At 43.1% G+C, this 22,818-nt stretch overlaps 1 long non-coding RNA gene across 1 annotated transcript in view; it reads right to left on the bottom strand.

Annotated features, from left to right (window-relative positions):
- Nucleotides 1-217: 217 nt before the first annotated feature.
- The window catches only part of LOC146973190 (uncharacterized), a 76,693-nt gene continuing 54,092 nt past the window's right edge, over nucleotides 218-22,818 (bottom strand). The window contains exon 3 of the long non-coding RNA XR_015037720.1: nucleotides 218-409. This is a non-coding gene — a long non-coding RNA (uncharacterized LOC146973190). The remainder of the gene's footprint in view (nucleotides 410-22,818) is intronic.

The following is a 22,818-nucleotide window of genomic DNA, read 5'->3' as shown; positions in this document are numbered from 1 at the left end:
AAAACTAACTTATCAAAGATAGAAAAAAACAACAATTATGAACTGTGTCACCTTGAAGAGTGTGTCCGTTTGCATTTCAGTGTGTGTGTGTGTGTGTGTGTGTGCCCATTCGACTGCCCATGTGAAAGAGGGGTAATGGGTGGCAGAGCTACCTTGAAAAAGAGATGAGAGGAACTTCCTCTTCTTGGAGCAGGCACAAAGCAGCAGGCAGCGGTGTGGAGGGGAGGGGGGGCAGGACAGTGGGTAGACGGGGGTGAGGGCCAGTGCTAGGGGCGAGGGTCTTTGTGTGTTTTGTTTAGCGGTGGCGGCACCCCTCAGGTCCAGTGGACACACGCCTGGTTCACTCGACGACAGCTTTGTCTGCGCTTGGAGGGCAGCCATGAGCCGGGCGCGCAGGTTGTCGGGACAACTGTGCACTGAGACACACACACACAGTGACACACACACACATACAAAAACATACGAGGATGACGATTGGTGAACACGGTCAGGAAACCATCAGGGTGGATCAAGAGCGACCGACGTGTTAATAAAAGAAACAGGTTATCAGGAATACATACAACACCAATTTGCACCCATTGATTATCCTACAGAAAAGCCATGTAAAGTACAATGAACATACTAATGACTTGTTCTTGAGGGCAGCTGCATTGAAATTTCTAGACCTGATTAAATTAAAAACTGTACAAATTACCTATATGGCGAAACATAATCGACTACCTGTTATTATACAAGGACTTTTCTGTGAAGGGGAAAGTGCCAAGAGATATGACCTTTGGGGTAAACATAAACTGGCACAGCAGCTCACAAGAACAACCCTTAAATCTATGAGTGTCTCAGTTTGTGGAGTAATTATGTGGAATAGTTTGGCCGAAAACATTAGAAATAGTAAAAGCCTAAGTGAGTTTAAAAGAAAGTTTAAACAACAGATGTTTGATGTGTACAGTAGGGAAGATGGGGTGGTTAAATGAAATGAAATAAATACATAAATAATATAGGACAAATGTAGGACTGTTGAGGGATTTCACAATGTTTTGTTTGTTTGCTTGCTTGTTTTTTATTTCATTTATTTGTTGTTATGTATGTCTTGATGGTGTCTTTATGTGGGGGATGGAAATTTAAAAGCTATGCTTCATCCATCCCCTCTTCAGGCCAGGTGTTGTTGTTTTCTAACTGTGCTGTTGCTGTATTGGTATGTTGGTGTCTGTAGTTTGTTCTGTCTGGTTGCTGTGGTCTTGTGTGAAATAAACACTTGAAAAAAAAAAGTCTTTTCCTAAGAAATAAATCTGCAAACAGTGCACCGGATGTGAGTTTTTGTGTGTTCACATAATAGATTTGTGCGCTCGTCTACCTGTGTCTGTCTAAGTGCTTGTCTCTCTGAACCCCGTTCACCTGCAGCAGCAGCAGCAGCAGCAGACGACGCACGGAGGAATGTGTCGGGCTGAGCTCCTCTCCAGCCCCGCGTGCATCTTTCAACCCTAAACTATGCCAGGATCTCAGAGGAACAGAGCATCCGTTGACAGCAGGCGCTGCTCCAAAGACATGCTTCTCATGCCCTGCGGGGGCCCCCCCTGTACAGGAGACTCCGTACACCCCCCACGCCCCCACCCTCCTCCTCCTCCTCCAATCCGAAGCCCCGCTCGCCCCTGCAATCAAAGACAGCTTCATTATCTGCTGACTAATTTTGTGCCTGACCCCAAGACGACTCCCCAGGTAATGGCTGTGCAGGTTGGCCGCCCCCCCCCCCCTCCTCTTCCCCCCTCCCCCTCCCCCTCCTCCTCCTCCGCTGCACCTCTCCAGACCAGACCGGCCACTCTCAGACTTTGAGGCCACAAAGCTGCGTCTTCTCCCCCCCACAACAAAGGCTCCTCTCACAGGCCTCCTTCACCACCCCCACCTGCATGGGGAGGATAGGGAGGGATCTGAGAGGAGCAGAGGAGAGAGGGGAGGAGGGGGGGGAGTCGAATCTTGAATCTCCACAGCAGGAGAGGAGCCAGCACTGGGACAGGCGGTGATACAACATTTGAATGCCCCGACCGGGGACACACCGTCGTGCCTCTCCAATTAAATTATCCACTCCACAATGGCGAGGCCTCGAGAATTGACACCTCCATTGAGAGTGTGTCAGCAGCTTTGTGGGGACCGAAAATTTCCATCTCTGCAGAAATAGATTTGCTCCCAAGGGGAGCAACAATAGCAGGGCAATCCCTCTAATGCTCGTTTTTGAGAGGAAAATAGGGATGAGAGCTGGGGATTTGGAAGGTTTACTTACAGGGACCGAGGGAATTCTCGTTTGGAAGTGATAATGTATCTGAAGCGTCTCTGACAAAATGCAACGCGGGATGAACGTGTTGTTTTTCGAGTGTAAGCCAAAATCACGGCGGACAGTGTGACACATTTCAATAAGTCTAATCTAATGCACTTCTTTTCTTTCTTTTTTTTCAAGTGATCCGAGCAATTTAGCGCGTGTTTCCCCGAGCACTGGTGGTGACAGCCAGGATCCATTCAAGTCTAGTTACAGTACGTCCTCAACAAGTAGGAAATGTGTCAATCTCACTTTTGTCATTTTAATGTTTCTGTGCATAAGAGGATGAATTAAATGAAACAAACTGCAAAGCCAATCAGCAGTTCACACAGTTCACCCTCCACAGGAGAGAAGTAAACTAAAGTAGAGAAGATGTGAACTCCTCTGATGCAAAGTTTTCCTGTGCATGCACTGTGAGTTTAAAGGAATAGTTCACCAAAAAATGAAATTCAGTCATTATTAGTGACTCACTCTCATGCTGATGAAGTAGTTTTTTATTCCTCAAAGTGCATCTGGAGACCCGGGAGGCCAAAAGCAAAAACCTGACTGACACACACGTCTACAGCTCAAGACACGAGCACCCAACGGTCCAAACTCACCAACGGCCAATTCCCTCCGGCGAAGGTTTTGGAAAACACACAACCTGACACCTCTGAGGGGAGCGGAGTCAACTGACACATCTGCATACTGTAGCTGTCATCTTTTCCACACGGAGCAGCAGCGCAGGTGCAGCTCGACTCGGACCAAAAAAAGGGCCACTGTTCACACACAACACACAACACTGCTGTCCTCACACAATGACCACGATATTTCCCTTTTTTCTTTATCCAGGAAGTTGTGGATACTGAACCAAAACTTAAACCAGAGAGTGAGCAGATCAGAAAACACCTGTACGACTGATCCTTCTGCTGATCCCAAAGGAGCTTCTGTGTCATTTTTCAGCACAGGCAGATGTCAAACAGCTGCAAAATGACCAAACAGGCTCCATCAAGAATTGCAATATGTCAACTCTACCTACAAAACGTTATATCGTCCATTTAAAGAGTGTTCATGCATCAGTTTTAACTGAAATGTGTTTTTGCACAGTTTGTCCACCAGAGAAAACTGACAAGTTCATTAATCAACAGTAAAATGCTCATAAATCCTTAATGACCACATCGACCGGACCCCTGTTTAATATGTTTATATTAAAAATATCAAATTTAGAATCTCAGAATTAAAATATAAAACGTGCCATCAGCCTCAAATAAAATTCAGTCTGTCATCCATATCCCCTCCGTCTCTTTTATTGGTCTTCAGAGGGACTTCTCTCTGAAGTCAGACTTTTACCTCTGCCCACATAAAGACGCAGTTGTTCTGTTTGACGCCGTCGATACAAAGTGAATATGATGGACAAAGGTACACGGATGATTCGGCCTCTTCCCTCTCAGCTCTAAGTGGATGCTGCTGAAAAGGTGAGCCTTTAAGTCTGACCCACAGAGGTCACACTGATACCAGACTGCGTGTGTGTGTCTCCTCCGTCACTGCACCCCGCCCAGCTGTTCCTCCACAGCCTCAGGTACCTGGGTGACCTGGAAACCCCCCCCCCCCCCCCCCTCCCCCCAAAAAAACCAGGAAACTCCCATCAATGCAGCTTCTTCTTCACTGACTGTTGATGTGATTAAAACTTTCATGAATAATCTGACGAACGCGCCGTGAGATCCGCACGAGTTAATCAGAGAAAAAACAGCGATGGAGAGCGAAGGGCTCGAGTCCCCGGGATAATATTTTCACAGACTGGAGTCTTCACCGAAACACTGATTTGAAGAATCTTGATTTGTCCGGGTTTTTTTTTGTTTTGTTTTTTTTTAATTTCTATTAACAACCTGCAGAAATACCTGGAAATAATTTGCAGCATTGAAGAATAATATCTGTTATGTTAGTTGGGCAGCAATCAAATGGACAATCTGAATAGACAGACTCATCTATCAGCATTACATGTGATCGTGTTATTCTTGCTACAGGTCTCATTGGATAAATAGATCAATTTATGGTTATAAAACACACGAGGAAGTGCTCGGTTAAGAGAAAAACCTCTGAAAGCCCAGAGGACGTTTCTTGTCCAATCAGAGACACCAGAGGGTCCAAGTGGAGGAAGAAAAGAGCCAGAGGAAAAGAAATGAAGGAAAATCATCCTCCCCTTTTGTCTCCGTTTCTGGGTCAGGGCCTAATTGATTTCCTGATTAGTCGTCCATCAACCTACATCACAACCTGCTTTCACACCTGTGATGGGAGTGTGATTCCACAGTTGAGGATTTCATTAATGCTGAGCAGGTTATTTATCTGTTTAACAAATCTATTCCAGTCCGAGTTATTCTTAGATCTGAAATTTAATGAAAACTGCGACACAAAGAGGAGGGGAAAAAGTTAAAATGAAAAAAAAAGAAAGAAAAAAAAAGGAAATTATGGAAATTACATTCTCTCTTAAAGTTAATTCTGACTGTTGTTTTCCCGTGAGGAATTTGACATGCGTGATTATTCATCTCCAGACAACAGCTCAATTAACACAATAATTTTGTTTTTCGTTTGTTATCATCAGGGGAAATATGCCATAACACAAGAACTTACACAGTGTAATACAAGGAGTACTGGAAATATACATAGGCTGTTAGTGACACTCATGCATTTAATTTGTGGATTGAGGCCCGATCCTCATGTGATACATAGGCTTCAGCGCCGCAATTATCTCCTCAAGAGCACAATGTAGGCATAATTTCCCCAGACTGCATAATTATCTTTGAGTAGGATGACAAACTCATCACAGAAGTTTGAAGAAACAAGCGCTTTAACCGAGTAGGCTCCGTTTCTGAGACGGATCTATTTTTAACTCTTTGGTAACCAGGTAGGTCAATGTCTCATTTACATTTAACGCTGCAGGGGGGGAGAGGAGGAAAACGTCGCACCAGGCACAGAAGTCCACAACTACTACTGTTTCAGCTCTGGAACAGAAACAAGCAGTGGTTGGTTCCAAAAAAAAAATCTTTAAGTACGAGGAACAAGAAAGAGGCTTCGGTGGTAAGACGCTGGATTTAACTGTGCAACAGCTGCCTGCAAAGACAAACAAGGTCAATGACGCCTGTGCTTCATTATCTATCAGTCAGGGAGCAGCCGTGGGAATCTCAAATTTCGTGGCTAGAAATACATTTTTAGTTTCCTACATTACACAAGCAATATCCATCCTCAACTACAAACATGCACTAAAAAGTTATTTCCCTGATCCTTTGTTGCTCTCAGCATTTTCAAGTTTGTACTTTTCAAGTATGTTATTTTTAAACATTGTTTTTAAATGGGCAACATTTTTGCTCCCTTTAATATCTTCTGATGAGCTATTCCAAAGTTTCACTCCACAGACAGATATGCACATACTGTACTTTTCAACATGGTACGAGCATATGGTTGCTTTAACTTCTCTCTCCCTCTTAGGTTGTACCCTCCCCTCTTTCCCCAAACATTTTTTTTGATATTTCCTGGAAGTAGATTGTGCTTCGCTTTGTACAAAAATTGTGCAGTTTTGCAGTCCAATAGATGTCTGAATTTCAATGCCCTTAATTTTAGAAACAGTACATTGGTATGCTCATAGTACCCTACATTATACACTATTCTTATTGCACGCTTCTGCATGACAAATACCGATTGTGCGTGAAAGCTTGGACCTAACATATTTAATGTGAGGCTTCCAGCACAAGTTGTGGTCAATGATCACACCTAAAAATCTACTCTCATATACTCTTTCGAGCTTGACTCGGTCAATTTCTTCATTTCTTCTACTTCAGTCTGCGTATCTAGATGTTTATCACGCTTTCCAGAAATCATATATTTGTTTTTTATATATATTTAAAGATAATTTATTAGCATCCAACCACAATTTGAGCTTTTCTAATTCTCCAGAGACAACCTTCAAAAGTTGATGGAGATTCTTCCCAGCACAGAAAACTAAAATTAGTGTCATCGCCAAATACCACACAATTAAATATATTAGAGACTAAAACCTTCTGTATCTATATTTTCATGTAACTGACTTCTGTTTCATGTGTTTTAATTATTCTTCTAAACTTTTTCTTTCTTTAAAGCACTTTGCAACTTTGCTATGTAAATAAGTTTTATTATTATCATCATTATCATTATTATTACTATAAATGCAAGCCAGGAAATTTCAAAATAAAATGCGGTAAGCAGTGTTTTCATAAGTCTCCCAGAAGATGGATGGGAGGGAGGGAGGTGGGAGGAGGAGATGCTATTTTTGAGAGCAGAGTGAGTCCAGTGGTCTGCAGAGTACTCTGGGTCAGCTGTGGGCCAAACCGTTCACTGAGCATCCGCCAATCACAATCAAAACCCTCTGACGTGCAAACGCTCTCATTTTCTCTGTGGCTGCACTTTAAAATCTTTTGTCTCCTGGGAATCACAAACACACAGTTGCCCCGGCTTGTTTCTAATGAAGTTTGACTGGTGTAAAAAAAAAAAAAAATGATAATAATCCTCCCTCATCAGGCCTGAGAAGTGGAAACTTAACGACTTCTGCAGAGTAAACATGGCGGTTTCAGCCCGGGTTTCAACAACACTTACAGCTGGCTCTTTCTCGTCTTGATTCACAGCCAGCGTTGCTTAATCACGACGGGATTATGGTGACATTCAACATTTTGTTGTTGGCATCACTGGTGTTTTTTTGTTTTTTTTTCTCTTCTTCTTCTAAATTGACATGTAGCTGCATGAGACGGGAATGGCCCGGCTGTAATGTTGGACCAGTAGCGACCGGCCGCTTTTTATTGCACCCCGATGACAAAATAATCTCTTGTCAAGTTCGTCCCTGTCGGAAACATATTGCAGCAGGTCGTCATGTTCTGACACTTCGCTGGACCGGCCTCAGATGTGAAAATAACTCTGCCGTCTCTTTTACAGCTTTCAACGCAGACATCCATCTCTCCTTTCAACGTGTCAAAGTCGAAGCTCAGAGCTGCAACACAGTCACATTCACACTTTCATCTGTGACGTCTGTATTAAAGAGACTTAGCGAAGTTAACCATCAGGAAAAATTCTGATCATTGATCTTGCAATCAGATACTACGGGACAAATGACGAACACGGCTCTTAGGATATTCATCTGTGAAGTCATGAGGGAGGAAACACATTAGGAGGAGGAACACTGCATGCTTTTATGTCGTTGACAAAGGTGTCTGGCTTTGTGTTTTTCTACGTCTGCAGCCCCACAAGGCCATGAGAGCGACCATCTATACGGGCCGCACCATGTGAAGAAACATTGTCTCAGCTCAGGTCAAAGCTTCGCCTTAAATTTGCCCATCATTAAGGGAGCATTTTGGTGTGCTCATGGTAACCCGATCCCCCTGACTGATGCTGATCGCTCCCCACAGGGCCCCTCTCCCTCTCTCTCCTCCGGCAGGCCAAGGCGAACCCAGCTGCAATTATAATACTTAAAATAATTCCACAAAAGTGGAGGCATCATTAAATAATTCAGCCTTCTAGTCTTGTCAGGACTTTGCTAGACTCATGACATCATTCAAGCTGAATATCCCGCAGCAGATGTGCGAGCCAAAAAAATACGCAAACTCAAACAGGTATCACGTTTCTGGAGCGTCTGAATGTTTTTTAAATGGGAGTTTTTTTTTTAAAACTGCGGTTTCCTCGGACAGCGTGTGAGCTCCACAAAGTGTCTCACGACTAATTGAAATCGGTGCTCGCAGCTCTGATCGGGCTTTGCAACAAAGCCCCAGAGTGGTCTGATTTGCACGGCTATGTAAACAAATCGTGTTTAATTTTACATGAGTATTTGCTTGGCGCCCGACACCCTAAGAGCACGGCCATATCATTAATAAGCCAGACTTGCTCATCAGACTGTAAATGGCTCGCTTCATGTATAAAATATCAGAGGAATAGAGTGGCCCTGCATCTCTAACGAGCCCTGAATGGACCGGCTACATTCTTCGCTGGGATTTATGGAGCAACATCAACACCTGGACCTGGCTATGTTTACAGCAACCACTCCCACATGGGCTAATGGATGATGAAGGGCCAGTGCGGACCACTTCTCCGGCTGATCCCAGGACAGTTCTGAGTTTAAAACTGTCTTTTGGGACCAGCTCGTCTGTCTGCACACAAGGCTGTGGATTTTAACCAGCAATTTTAGGCTGAATCGACTAAGTGTTGTCTGCACGTTACTGTTTCATTTGTATTTCTTCTTTTGCCATACATGGCTAACGGACTAAATCGGACAACACAGGAAAACATGTGCATTTGTTTTCAACGAAGCCGGTGAGAAGGCAATCCATGGAACAAGAGATTGCGGATTACGGTTTGTGTTGCGGTGCTGCCGAGACGGGAGATGGGGCACCGGGTCGGAGGCTCTGATCCTACAAGGTTGGTTTTCAGCCAAGAGACGCTAGGTGGAGGGCAGAGAGCCTCCATTCTCCCCGTAACAAGTCATTTTACCATCACAATTACTCCGAAGCTGTTTAATTAAGGTAAAAATCTTGCATTGTTCTACTTTAAGTCAGCCTTATAACAACTAGAGTGGATATGGTATGTACTAGTAAAGCAGAGATGTATCAGGAGTTCCTGATCGATGCATTAGTGACCCCAGGTTTAGGCAGATCTGAATAAGGGGGAAGACCATGGTCTCGATCAAATACTGAAGAAGTTAATGTGACTTCAAGCATGAGAAAATATGTGTACACTGAAGCTTCCTTACACTTAAAGGGATAGTTCAACATTTTTGCAAATTGGCCCATTGCTATAATCCCTATAGTGTTAGGAGTAGGTTCGTTACCTATGGAGGCTCATGGGATTGCTTGGATTTGCCTCTAAAAACAACTCCGTCTCGTAAAGTTCTGTTATTATCTCATAGCGTGGTGAACGTGCAGGTCACAACTTGTCCACCAGAGGGTTTTGGAGTTGTTGGATTGTCTATTTGATGAGTTTGATGAGGGAAACCAAGAAATCCCATGAGCCTCCGTAGCGTAGCTCTGAGCATCTCGTGGCTCTGCTCCGCCGTTTTGAAAATAGCTTGCAACAGGTAACGAAAAGGTAACGAACCTACGTGCACATATTTTCTCATGCTTGAAGTCACATTAACTTCTTCCATATTTGTCGAGACCATGGTCTTCCCCTTTATTCAGATGTGCCTAAACCTGGGCCAATTTGCCATTGCCAAATGTTGAACTATCCCTTTAAAGGTTTCCAGACAGAGTTCTGCTGCTCAAAATGAATGGAAAGCATTGAACTACTACAGTGTTCAATAGTATCTGAGCCCGACAGCGATGCTGTATCCACTGAGCCGAGCTGAGAGTGCCGGTCTTTGTCAGGGATTTGTCGGACATAGACAGTCTGTCCACACTTCCTGGCAGTTGTTATTAACTACCGAGCATGACGAGCCTCAAGCCCACGAGTTGTTGCAGCATGTAATACAGTACACGTCTGTTTTTCTTTTCCCTGGATCTTCCGCAGAGTGGGCCGACGCACAAGCTTTTTCCACATTTGTCGGGACTCGGGACCGTGGTGTGTAATGGTAAACAGAAGAAGGAGAAGAGGAAGAAGAAGCCGCCACTGGTGAACGCTCCTTCTGCATAGATGATGTCCTAATTGAGAGATGCAGTGAAATGGTTATAGGGTGTTTTCATTTCATGGTTCACTCCACACTCACTATGCGCTTACACACATTCACTCTCACACACACACACAGACATAGACAGACACACACATACGCACATCAACCCTGTGGTTTGGATCATGAATAAATTGAATATCCTCTTACTGAGCTACTAAATACATCTGCAGTGTCACGCTACAGTGCGCTGGGTGATGCCTGCTCGCTCGGTACAGATCGTTGCTTCCCACCAACACAACACAATAAGACGAACATAAACATTTCACTCGCTGTGTGTGACGCTACCAAGATGCACAGGCTTCATGCGTCCAAAGTTTTTTTTTTAAAGTAAACACGGCGCATGTACAACGAGTGGGCACAGAGTCAAGTCTGAGATCTAATAAAATCTCTTATTCGGTTACAGTCACACTAATATGATAAACGAGTGAATACAACTTGCTGCTTGTGTTTGGCTGATTATGATCTCATGAATAGGAACTTTGGTCTCCATATTTACAAGTTATAGCAACATCCATTTTTGCGCAACTTCTGATACATCAGATTAATCTTAAATTGTTCGGCTTCAGTGCACATGAGATGGATTAGCGCAGCACTTTTTATTTATTTTCTTTATTTTTTGGTGGGGTGCAACTGACAACAAAGCTGACAACCTAAATTAAGCTACAGAGGTAAACACTCCCATCTGTTATTTATCTAAGCAGGTTAAAGCAAAGCCCGATATCTAACTGGCAAACACAACGTAAACCCGAGAAGCGAGGATTTGACGGCCTGCCACGGATGAGATACAGGAAGCGTTTCACCTGCGTTGCAGCAACAAACGAAGCCTCGTGCCAAAATATGCAACCTCCGATATGCTCCACTCCACTCTCACAGTGGAGAAAAAAAAATAAAGAATTGCAACATTTTACAACATCAAAGTCCTCCATACACAAAGCTGAGTACAGGAAGTGTGTTCAAAGCATCCTGACATCTTCAGATCTGCAAACTAGACTCCGGTCGGTCATGCGAAGAAAGACACAAACACACCATTTTGGAGTTTCTGAATTTCCATGTAGCCCGGCCTAAATCTGGGGGTTAATCGCATGAATATTTCAACAGACATCCATTAATTTGGTTGTTATAATGCCTTATGTATAACTTGCCTCAAATAACCCCTTCTCCTGTTTCTGCCATACTTTACCGCATTTCTTTGAGTATTCCCGAAACCTCTGGAGGAAAAGGAGAGATGCACTTAAACAGGAAGAATGAGGAGTGAGTAGGAGTTCATTGGCTATGCAGCTCTGCCTCTGTACATCATTGGCCGGGAACCTGCAGCAGGAGAGTGCTCATTGTCCTCTCTATTAGTGCAACATTCATTTAGGGTTTCTCCGAGGATGACATTCATCATGCATCACGGCCGAAAGGGAGGGAAAAAAAAAAGATAACCCACTAAAAACACCGACCATCAACTGCATGGGGCAAGAAACTTCCCTAACAGAGCTTTATGAGAACTTATACTGTGTGTGTGCAAGGTTGAATTGTGTGTGCGTGGATGTGTATGTGTGTATGTGTGTGTTACAGTAGTCACTGCAGCACATAGCCAGAGGGCTCAGTGTTTGATCCCTGGCTGTAAAATGGATTATCTGGTGGCAGGAGGGTGAAAGGATAGCAGTGTGTTAGCTTTGAAAAAAAAAAAAACGGGACACAAGTGAGTGCGTATGTGTGCGCAGATGTGTGTGCGTGCATGTGATCTCAGCAGCGGACACAGCCCAGGGGACTGGGCGCACACCCCCACCCCACCCCACCCCACCCCCCCTGAGGAAACGTGTCTTAAGAAGCTCTCTATGGCTCCAGCTAATGCTCACTTTGTCACCCAAACAGGGCGGGAAAGATAATCAATAGCCTTTGATAGCTACTATTAGGGTTTTAACAAGCTTTTCCTCACGCTGGGCTGCTCTACTGAGGAGAAACGGGCAAAGCCAAACAAGCCTTCATCATCCTGTCCCTCGCAACCTTCCTCTCGCCGCGCACCGCACGCTCTATTTCATCTTCTGTTTGCACAACGGACTCGCAAAACTTTTTATAGACGTGGCAAAGAATCCACATGTGACGTGATTGGAGTTTGATGTAAAGTTTCTATTATCTCACATCATGTTTCAAGAAAAAAAACAGGCTTCAATCAAAGGATAAACTGTATATTTTACTCTTTGAATCTTGTTCTGCGTCTCAGATTTGGAAGAAAACATCTCGGTTTTGCTTTACATCACAGGTGCGCTGCATTCTCCAACCTCAAAGAAAAAAAGATTTATTCTCATACACACACAGAGAGATACTCACACACCACTGCTGCCTCCCAACACACATTTCCAGCCTCCCAATAGTAACCGGTAGGGGAGCACCTTTGCTAAACTAAATCTAATTTGCAGCATCTGCGTTTGTCACATCATTAGAATAATTGTTCCCTCCTCAGCTGTTTCCCTGCTGTTTTCTATCAATTTCCGCCCCTCAAAACCAAATGATCTGTTCATTTCAGAGGCTCATGTGGGATTTTTTTCTTTTTTTCCCTCTCTCTCTCTTCTTTTTTTTTTTTTTTTTTACTCCCGTTAAATCTCAAGCCACTTCTCTCAAAATTAGCCCCTCACTTAGAACACATAATGCTAATGACCGTGATTAACCCAAAATGGAACTTAAATAATTACGGACCGCGAGGATTGCTCATTCAAGAGAACAGTGAATTAATCCTCCATCCGAGAGCCTGATCAAGGTGTATTGTGTTGTATTCCTGCTAACACTTAATCTTCATTTACTAACAAGATGTATCAAGTGCAGCTGAGCGTCAGTGGAGCTGCAGTCACCTTGACACAACGCAAACAGGTCGTAATCAAACCGATTAGGTGCTCTGTGTGTGTGTGTGTGTCTGTGCGAGGGGGAGAGAGAAAGGATGAATAATGCTTTCTTCTATTTTAAAAAGTGCCATTAAGAGCCCCATGAGCAAGGCCAAATAGAAAACAGTGAAGCTGTAACAATCAGTGTGTGCATGTGTGTTGCTAAGGAAGTAAATGTGTGATCATGGTTTCCTTATAAAGCACCTTAACATGAAGCTCAGATGGATTATTTACTGTCCTCAGCATCCCTAATATCCCGCCCCCCTCAAAACCAAACCACCGGAGGAGGTCAGCAGGAATACGACCGTCATGGGGTTAAGTTGTTGTTGCGTTGCGTCTTTAAGAGTCTCGTGCAGCCAGATTTGTTCTCACAGGCTCCAGAGCTCAGTCTGGAAACAGCAGATTGAGCCAAATCTGATATCTGCCGCTCAATCAGTGAAGGGAGTTTTTAGATTATACTATGACTGACCTCAGTATCCATTCGACAACTACATTGCAAAAGTATGAACTCAACATCTTCTCACATCAAATATTCTGAAAACAGATTCTGGTGGATAATTTAGGACCATGGTTTCCTGAACGTAATTAAAGGCCAATGACAGTCCAGAAAGTTTTTTTTTTCTCAATTTGGGTGTAAAAAGAGATTAAAAAGCTTTAAAATATTTAAGATTTTTCTCAGGCTTATTTCTCCATGACTCAGCCAAAAGTAAAATAAAATAAAAATTGTTGAGAGGCCTTTAAAGCAACTTTGATTACAGTAGAAAATGTATTTCTCTTCATCTATTCTGAATTCTAACATGTATGTACAGTACATACATGCTGCCTGTCCTAGAGTATGTGGTTGGTGCTAAACGCAGCTTCCAGATTGATTTCTAGTACAGTGTTATGATGTCTGTGTCTTGTGAAGCACTTTGTGAGTCTTCTCTGTGACAAGTGCTATATAAACACAATTTTACTTTACTTTAACTTGGACATTTGAAGGCTTTATATCAGGCTTTAGCTGCACTCCACTGTTGTCTATTCAATGAAACTTTTAAAGTTTAGTTGTTTGACTCCAAACTACCTCTCTGAGCTGTCATCTTGTAATCTGAAGGCTTTTATACTTACGTAGTTCTCTGTCTGGCTTTTTCATGATGTAATTGTTGTTTTTAAACTCGACTGGTCACAGGATTTCACTATTTCTTGGGTTATCTTGTCTTGTCTCTTTTAATCTAAATTTAATTTATTTTATCTGTGTATGAACCTTGTAAATTCCTAAAGATAAAGTTTATCATCATCATTATTATTACATACAAAGCCATTGATAAAAGGTGGTGGTTTATGGATGATCTTGGTGACGGTATAGGAGAGGTTTTGTGTTCTTGCTGTCACTCTCTCTCTCCCGGTATCATCCATTGAGAAAGGCATGATGGGTAAGGGATGTGGTGGTAGTAACCCTGGTGGGGCCAATCTTCCCTCCCAGCAAGATCCAATAAGAGCCATTAAAGGGGTCTGGTCTGGTTCATTTGAGCGTCACAGTTAACAACCTTACACAGAGTGGGACAGGGAGCAACAAATCTACGAGCAGCACACAGCAACAGGCTTATTCATTCATTCATTCATTACGCACAGACACAACTCTCCTCCATTAGATTTCTGTGTCCTCTGGCACAGGCAACAATTACCAAATTTATAGACTTGTTTCGCTAATGTTTAAGTGTTTTCAGTGTGTGTTAGTTTTACCTCAAAGTGCACCACTTTGCTGCTGAAACGCGTAGCGCGCAGCGGCTTTCGGACACCACCACGCAGGATGATGGTGATGTAGTAGCGGAAGACGGAGTGAGAGGAGAGGAACCTGCTGAAAGGCTGGAGGGAAAACAGAGGCTGACTAAATGAAATCTCATCCGTCTATCTAAGATCCTGGTTTCCTCTTTATCTCATCCAGCAGAAGGAGGGAGGAGAGGGTGGCTTTGTGTTTTTTTTTTCTTTGTTATGTTTTTTTGTTTTTTATTATGGGGTTTACAGTAATGCTCAGAGGGTGAAATTATTCCTGGAGCCCTGAGTTTAATTATTTCCTCTCGTCCACCGACGTAATTTCCGTGTTGATCTGATTAAAGAAATATTACATTCTGGCAGGGCACGGGCAAATTGACTTTGGTGGCAAGGTCTTGACAAGAACCAGACACGCAGCTTTATGCATCAGTAACGGCGTAACCATATTATCCATGCACTGCTTCCTTTAGTGAAAAGCAAGATGCAGGCTGTTTCCAATGAAGACAAAAGAGGAGAGGAAGGAGATTCAGGATGGAGGGGACGATGGAGACGTGCGAGTGTGCACCTTCTCTGAGAATACTAATGCCTTGTCATCAAGACCCTAAAAACATCACTACATGTCTTGAGCTCAACTCTAAAGATGAGCAGGATTTTACAAAAAGTACATGAGGCCATAAACTCATCAGTACCACGCTGGTGCTCAACTCAAGTGTCAGTGATGAATAAAAGCTTGTCTATATTCTTCTTTCCTTTATTTTGACTATTACAATTTGACCAATTTGTTTTAAGACTCGTTTACTGATATACAGGATCAATATTGGTCATTGATTATGTCATTAAATAGTGTGATGGAGCATCGACTGACTAAAATAACATAAAGAGTCTGATTTGTTTCAGTTCTTTCAGTCACTCTCACTCCTACCTTTATCCCTCTCTTTTATGTATCTTTGAGATTATTTTTATGACTTTTTTATCCCTAACATTTAGAAAATAGCTTTATAAATAAAGTTTAGTATTCTGTGTTTATTAGCTAAAGATAATTGTTAAGTATAAATTTCACACTTTAGTTCAGGGTAACCTGCGTTGGATAAAAACATCATGTTATTGCTTTGAGTCAGGACCCAAAGGGTCACGAGATTATTAAAGGAAATCGTTAAAATAGTGCTTTTACCGTAAATCAGATATCAATTTCACTTTATAATGTATTGTCTCAGTATTCATTGTTCTTATATTTAACACATAACATAGTTAATCAACTACTTCTACACCATAAACTTACTGGACAAATTATTTAACACAGTTGCTGATTCCCCAACAACTTCCAACATAGTTTGAAGCATTTATGTCCTGAAATTTCTTCTTTTTCTTTTTTTTTTACTTACCAGTACAGTAGATGCGCGATAGATAGATAGATAGATAGATAGATAGATAGATAGATAGATAGATAGATAGATAGATAGATAGATAGATAGATAGATAGATAGATAGATAGATAGATAGATAGATAGATAGATAGATAGATAGATAGATTTTATTAAAGACTCTAGGTCCACTTAAGAACAAATACAAAAAGACAAAGAAGAATTTATACTGGCTTATATAGCCAGTATAAATAAATATATAATTTGTCATTCAAAGAAACTGTACTGACTTTTCTAATTGAATGTTTTTCTTTGAACCCATTTAAATAAGAAGGAAAAATCACTGTAATGGTGAAAACAAACTGCTTTCAACTTCCAATGTCCACATTCACTTGCATGATGAAAGACTTCAATATAGACAATAGACAATCAATATATAATACAACAGGTTGTCAATGATTAGCCTACATCCTAAAAGCTACTGTAGAACGGCTCTTTTACTCCCACATTAGACTCATCATAAGGATTTCACATTTTTTGGTCCTCACTTGAAATAACATTATGGGTTTGACAAAAAAAAAAAAAAGAAGAAAAAAATCATAACGAATTTTATGTTTTAGGTGTGTCCTCATTTCCTTGACCTACCCTTTCTATTTTTGCCACAGTTTGTTAATTCCTACATTTCCCTGAAGACCTTTCAACAATCCCAAGTGAAGGGCCATGAACTTGTTGCTTTCAATCAAAGGCAGACATGAGGGCAGGGAAGTGTAAGTGGCACACCTGCTCATTTGTGAATATTTGGCAATGTCAGTGACTGCAGCTGTGACCCTATTGACTGCACTGAAATATGGTTTAATGAGACTCCACTGGGTGCAGCAATGAGTATCTCATTGAACGACTGGGTTTTTACCTAATTTCGTTTTTTAATTTCTGCAAATATAACATATATATAACTGTCTTCTTGAATAGCTTTCTTTAAGTAGTAGTAGTATTTTACTGAGGATTATTCCTTAACTTTGAGCATGAGCAGCGTGTGTGTGTGTGAAGAGAGGAAGCTGTGCTGAAGAAGTGAGCACAAAGAGGAGCGAGTCAAACAGAGTGCAGGAATGTGTGTCAGCAATCGTGTAAAAGGAGACGGGGAGATAGCTGGTGGGGAGCGAGGGAGGGAGGGAGAGATGGGGCAGAAGAGTGCAACCATGTGCTGGGGTGTACACCTGTACCCAGAACAGGTGTTTTCCGCCCCACTTGCAGGCCCCCTGATTAGGAACCGCCACGCTTGCCTTACCCCGTCAAAGGCTAGCTTATCCCCCATCAGGGCGGCTCAGGCCCTGGGTAAAATGATGGTTAATTACCCAGCATAAAGCTACAGGCTGGAGGTTGATGGACCAACCCCCTTCCCCAACCCTTCCACCACTCTGTTACATACACAGATCTGAGTGCACGCAGAGAGCGGAGGAAGCAGAACTAATATAAACGCTGAAGAATGAACAGACAAAGGTAGAAAAGAGGGCATTATAGTGTTTTGTGGTGTCGTCCGTCTGTGCTTAACCTGAATTTCTGGGTTTTATACAGTAACCTTCTGCCGATCCAGCACTTCTGAATGACAAACAACTGTCATGAAGGGATATTATGAGTAATAATTACTTCTAATAATAGCTGTTCTTTGATTAGCCACTACGACAAAAAAAAGACAATGCTCGCCTCGCTGGCTGCAGCGGGGGCTATCTGAGCGTTTAGGGATTAATCGAGCACACTGTACTTCATACTGTATAACATGTCCTTTTCCTGGCTAATCTGCACATACATGGGGAAGCAATCAAAAGAGAGAGGGAGAGAAAGAGAAAGAGAGAGAGAGAGAAACTATAATTATGCGCAGCTGCAAAAGCGGGGGGCCAAGAGAGGTTGCATTACCCAGCACTAAACACTTTCACCTGCGCAGCTATGCTACCCCGCGTTAAACACTTTCACCTGGGGGGGAGCCACATTTTCAAGTTTTAATCATATTTCCACCAGGGAGCCGAATTACTGAGCAGAATGACTTTGTATGAGGCTTAAAGTACAATGCTGATAGGAGAGGCAATTCCAGGGCAGCGTTGAGAAGCAACTCTTTAAGTGATAAAAAGCCGCAGCTATTGGTGTGTGTTCCTTAAAATGAAGTCGGTTTATCCCCCCGGGGGACCATAAATGATCTCTGTACATTTAGTTGTAATCTTTATGTCAGATTTTAGAAAGAATAGTTCAAATTTAACATTAATTTTGCTGTAGAGGAAGATTTTGTATTCGCCATCATGCCTATTTCATAGTGGTTTGACACTGAATGCTGTAGGAGGTTACAGTCTTCTCACCTTAGCTGGTCATCGTGTTCCTCCACAGGTTCAAACTCTTGAGGTGCATCCATCTATTGATCCATTTTCTGGTTCTGCGCAATCGATGTCCATCTTTCCAGCCTCAGTACTCCGGCCCCGGGGTTTCTTTTCTTCGTCTCTGCTCTGTCCCTGGGAAAAGACAGAGTATATCCACAGATTTAGGTTTTAGGTCAATGTGTGTCCTTTCACCTACTGTACCACGCAAGATCTGGTTCCTCATCCAGTAGAATAAGTGGGAATTGACCATATTCACAGTGTCGCCATCTTTGCTTATGCCGTTGACGTTATCGTTAACATTGCAGCTAATGCCGGCTAACTTAATTCAAATCAGTTTAACCCAAATGTTTTACTTTGAAATATGGCCCAATGTCCCTTCAGACATTAACAACCCATGTTTTCCTTAAATCTGTATCAACTGGGAAGCGATGAAAGGAAAGCAGTTTATCAGACTCCCAACATTTGTACGGCTTGCAGCCAGGAACGCAGCACCCACGCCGAGTGACGACGTAAGGAAAGATGGCGACGCTGTGAATATGGTCAATACCTATCCAAATAGCCAAGAGACTGGATCCCAATATCATCATCACCCAACATGCAATGCACCAGACCGCTACATGTAACCGTGTGGTGGTTGAACATCATTTCCCACATGCATCATCCCACAGAAATCCTTGAACAGCTCTTGATCCAGCCTCCTCACCTGGGACCCAAATTTGTTGTTGGAGACGCAAAGAGAAGCTGATTCCTCCGAGTATGACAAACCACTCGAGCAGAGTAGGACAGGGGTAAGGTGGTAAATTCTCAAATAGCTGCGGTGGTGGCCGGCCAAGTGGAGAAACCTTGTGGACATTTTCTCTGGGGAAAAAAAGGAACAAAAAAAGAAGCTTTTCTCAGTTTTTCCGCCAAATTTTATCTTGATTTTGATTCTGCCTCAGTCGCTTTTTCCTCGACTGCTGCTGATGAGTCATGTTTATTGTGGCTTTAAAGCAAAACGTAAACCTCAAAACTATCCTACTCATGGCTGATGGGTGTTTGTTGACTTGTGCACACTAGATAAAAACTGACCGACACATCCTGTGGTGCAAAGAAGTCACATGTTTAACCCTCAAAGTGAAACAAACATCACTGCTGCTACAGTAAGAATGAAAAGCAGCGTACGACAGGTGACAATAAACTAGCAGCAGAGTGATGTTATCTACAGAAGAGGAGAAGATGATGTTGAGGAGGAGGAGGAGGAGGAGGAGGAGGAGGGGGAAGGTGATGAGCGTCAGACTGTATGGGGGGAAATTGGGTTTTGGCAAGCGTCTCTCTCTGTGGAGCTTCTGGTGCTCACAGATCAGAGCTGCACTTCCTTCAGGCACACCACGAAATACACTGAGGTGATGGAAATACATGTATACAGACCTATACACACACACACACACACACACACACACACACACACGATCACATCATCCTCACAGGCAGACATAGACACACACAGATATACATACACATACTCACACACTTGCTGTACATACACATGTTCCCTGCAGCCATAAGCACTGCTCTGCAACCTAATTAAGAGAACAATTAAGTTTGAGGCGTCGCAGATTGGAAATGAGGGCTGCTCCACGTGTGTGTGTGTGTGTCTGTATCTCTGTGTGTGTAAAATCATCAAGTCCATATAGTATCTGAAGAAAAGACTTGAGCTTGTTGCCAGGATGTCAGACAGTTGCCCTCTTACCCTTGAGCAGAGGTCTGTCACAACTCTCTGTTCTTTTAAATCAGGGCTTCAAAACTTTTCTGTCTGCTGCTTCTTTTCATCTAATTAATTAAAGTGGGGACTGTTCACACACCACACTTTGGTTTTAATCTCCTGTTTGAGCCATTTTATTTATATCTCACATCTCTTTCTCATATATTTAACGCTTCTATGCTTTGCCTTTAAAGGGATACTTCACCCAAAATGCCATGTAAAGCCCTTTGAGACAAACTGTTTGTAAAAACGGGCTATACAAATAAAATTTCCTTGCCTTGCCTTGCCAAAATCAATAATTCACCAATTGTCTACTCACCGTCATGCCAAGAAGTATTTGGAGAACTTTCTGAGTCATCAAAACGCTTTTGGAGTTCCAGGGGGGTCCGGCTGGCAACGGATCTTCATATAATGGCGGCGGATAGAGTTCACTTTTGAATCGTCCAAAACACACACTATGAAACATCCAAATACCTCCATACTGCTCGTCCGTACTGACCCAAGTGTCCTGAAGCCATGACATGAAAAAGTTGTTCGGAGAATATGTATTTGATCTCTGTTTTTATCCTTGTTGTAGCAGTAGCTCCCAGTGGCTGCGAGATTTGCTACGAGATGTTCTTCCGTGTTTACATCATACATCTGATGGTTTACAACGACGAACGAACATCTCACAGAAAATCTCGCGCAGCCACAGGGAGCTACTGCTACAACAAGGCTAAAAACAGAGATCACATTAAGTTATTCTGAACAACTTTTTCATGTGGCGGCTTCAGGACACTTGGGTCAGTACGGACGAGCAGTATGGAGGTATCTGGATGTTTCATAGTGTGTGTTTTGGACGATTCAAAAATGAACTCTATCCTCCGCCATTATATGAAAATCCGTTGCCAGTCGGACCCCCCTGGAACTCCTAAAGCGTTTTGATAACTCCAAAAGTTCTCCGAACCCTTCCTTGGCATGACGGTGAGTAGAAAATTGGTGAATTATTGATTTGGGGTGAAGTATCCCTTTAATTGTCCTGCTCTTATCACATTTTGTATGTGTATATAAAATAATATTAAAAGGCAAAATAACACTTTGCATATCCTGACACATCTCAAAAAGCTTTCTTACTCTCTCTCCTAATTCTTCTTTGATTGGTACCACAAAGAAAAATACGCAAAACTTCAGGTTTTAGTTGAATTCAGAGTTTGCGTGATCTTTTTTTTTTACTTTATGAAACTTTCCTGAACAAACTCTCGGGTCCCGTCAAAACAATTCAAATGTATTGTAAACCCATGATGAAAAGGTGGCAGTCTTTTTTTCGGGGTGGGGGAGTGAGTCTTTAAACATTTACGTCCTGAGCATACATCTGACAAAAGTGATATTCCATCTGAGATTGTACTGTACTGTAACTGTGTGGGTCTGCGCTGGCAGCACAAACAGGACTCAGCGGCCAGGACGCCAAGAAGCAGGGAAATATTAAACAAAGGAGAAGAGAGCAGACGCTGAAAAATACCTGCTGGCCCAATACTGAGGCTCCATATGCCCAGCTCTGCCCTGACTGCTGGCTGACTGCTGGCTGGCCAGCCTGTATGCCCACTCTCTCCCAGGCCTGTACACACACACACACACACACACACACACACACCTACACACACAAACACACAGCCAGACCGAGACGTACACACACACATGCAACACACGCTTCACTGGGGACAAGCCAGCAAGAGTAATCCTGGCCTACTTTTCTGCCCGGAGCGGACTGCAGCACCGTCTACACACACACACATACTGCTACAGAGAAGGTGCATGAGGAGAGGGGGGGTGGGAGGGGGGGCATGAAGAATGAGAGGAGATGGAGGGGAAGTTAGAAAAGAGGTTGGAAGAGGGTGAAAAGATGGAGAAAGAGAAGTGGTTGGAAATTGGAAGGAGTGATGGAAAGAAAAAAAAAAAGGGAATGACCAGAAAGGGAGGATTGGTAGTCTGGTGGGTCTCAGTTTCAGAGAGGAGGGGGAGTGGGGTGGTGGCACAGTGGTGGTGGTGGTGGGGGAGATGGGGCAATTAAAGAGGATGAGATAATGACAGAAAGTATGTGAGAAGGTAGGGAATTAAGCCGTATGACAGAAAAAAGAGGGGGAAAATGACAGGAGGACACTGGAAGAATGAGAAAACAGGGTTGGAGAGAGTCCGCGGGTCCTAATAGAAACCAGTGCAACAGCAGAGACTCTTGCCAGACGAGGGGTGGGGGGTGTTGGGGGGGGTTTACTGGCTGCTCTTTTCCAAATAAGCGCATTAGTTTAGTTAGTGCCACTTCCTCTTGCCGGGGAGTTCCCGTCCTGCTGCATGTTCTGCTGCAAAGACCCCCCCCCCCAAAAAAAAAGAAAAACCGCACCGGGGAATATTTTCACTCGGCTCTGCATTGACAGGATGAAAAATGATACCTGGGATTATGTAAACAAATGATGACATCACACACGACCACCGTTGAGCACGTCGTACGCTACACGCCGGTTGCTTATTATTACCCCCACCCCAGAACATGAATCAGAGGCAGAAAATAATAAAGCAGTCGTATTTATTTATGCGCGTGCAGGGGTTTGCTGCGCTGTGTGTTTGTAAATAAAGTGATAATTCATATATTCAGACGGTGGTGATTCATGAATACGGCGCGGCCCCTCTAGGGAGGAGGAGGGAGGCAGGGAGGGGGGAGTACGAGTGCCTTAGTTGTTGTTTGCTTTGACTCGGGGTGTAATTACTGTGTGTATCCAGAGACTGTACAAAATTATTTCATGAATC

Source organism: Trachurus japonicus, chromosome 15 (assembly GCF_045865225.1).
Source record: "Trachurus japonicus isolate A0001 chromosome 15, Traja_1.0".
In the NCBI taxonomy this organism is placed as follows: domain Eukaryota; kingdom Metazoa; phylum Chordata; class Actinopteri; order Carangiformes; family Carangidae; genus Trachurus; species Trachurus japonicus.
Note: the sequence above shows the minus strand (reverse complement) of the source record. Positions and strands in the feature narration are given on the sequence as shown.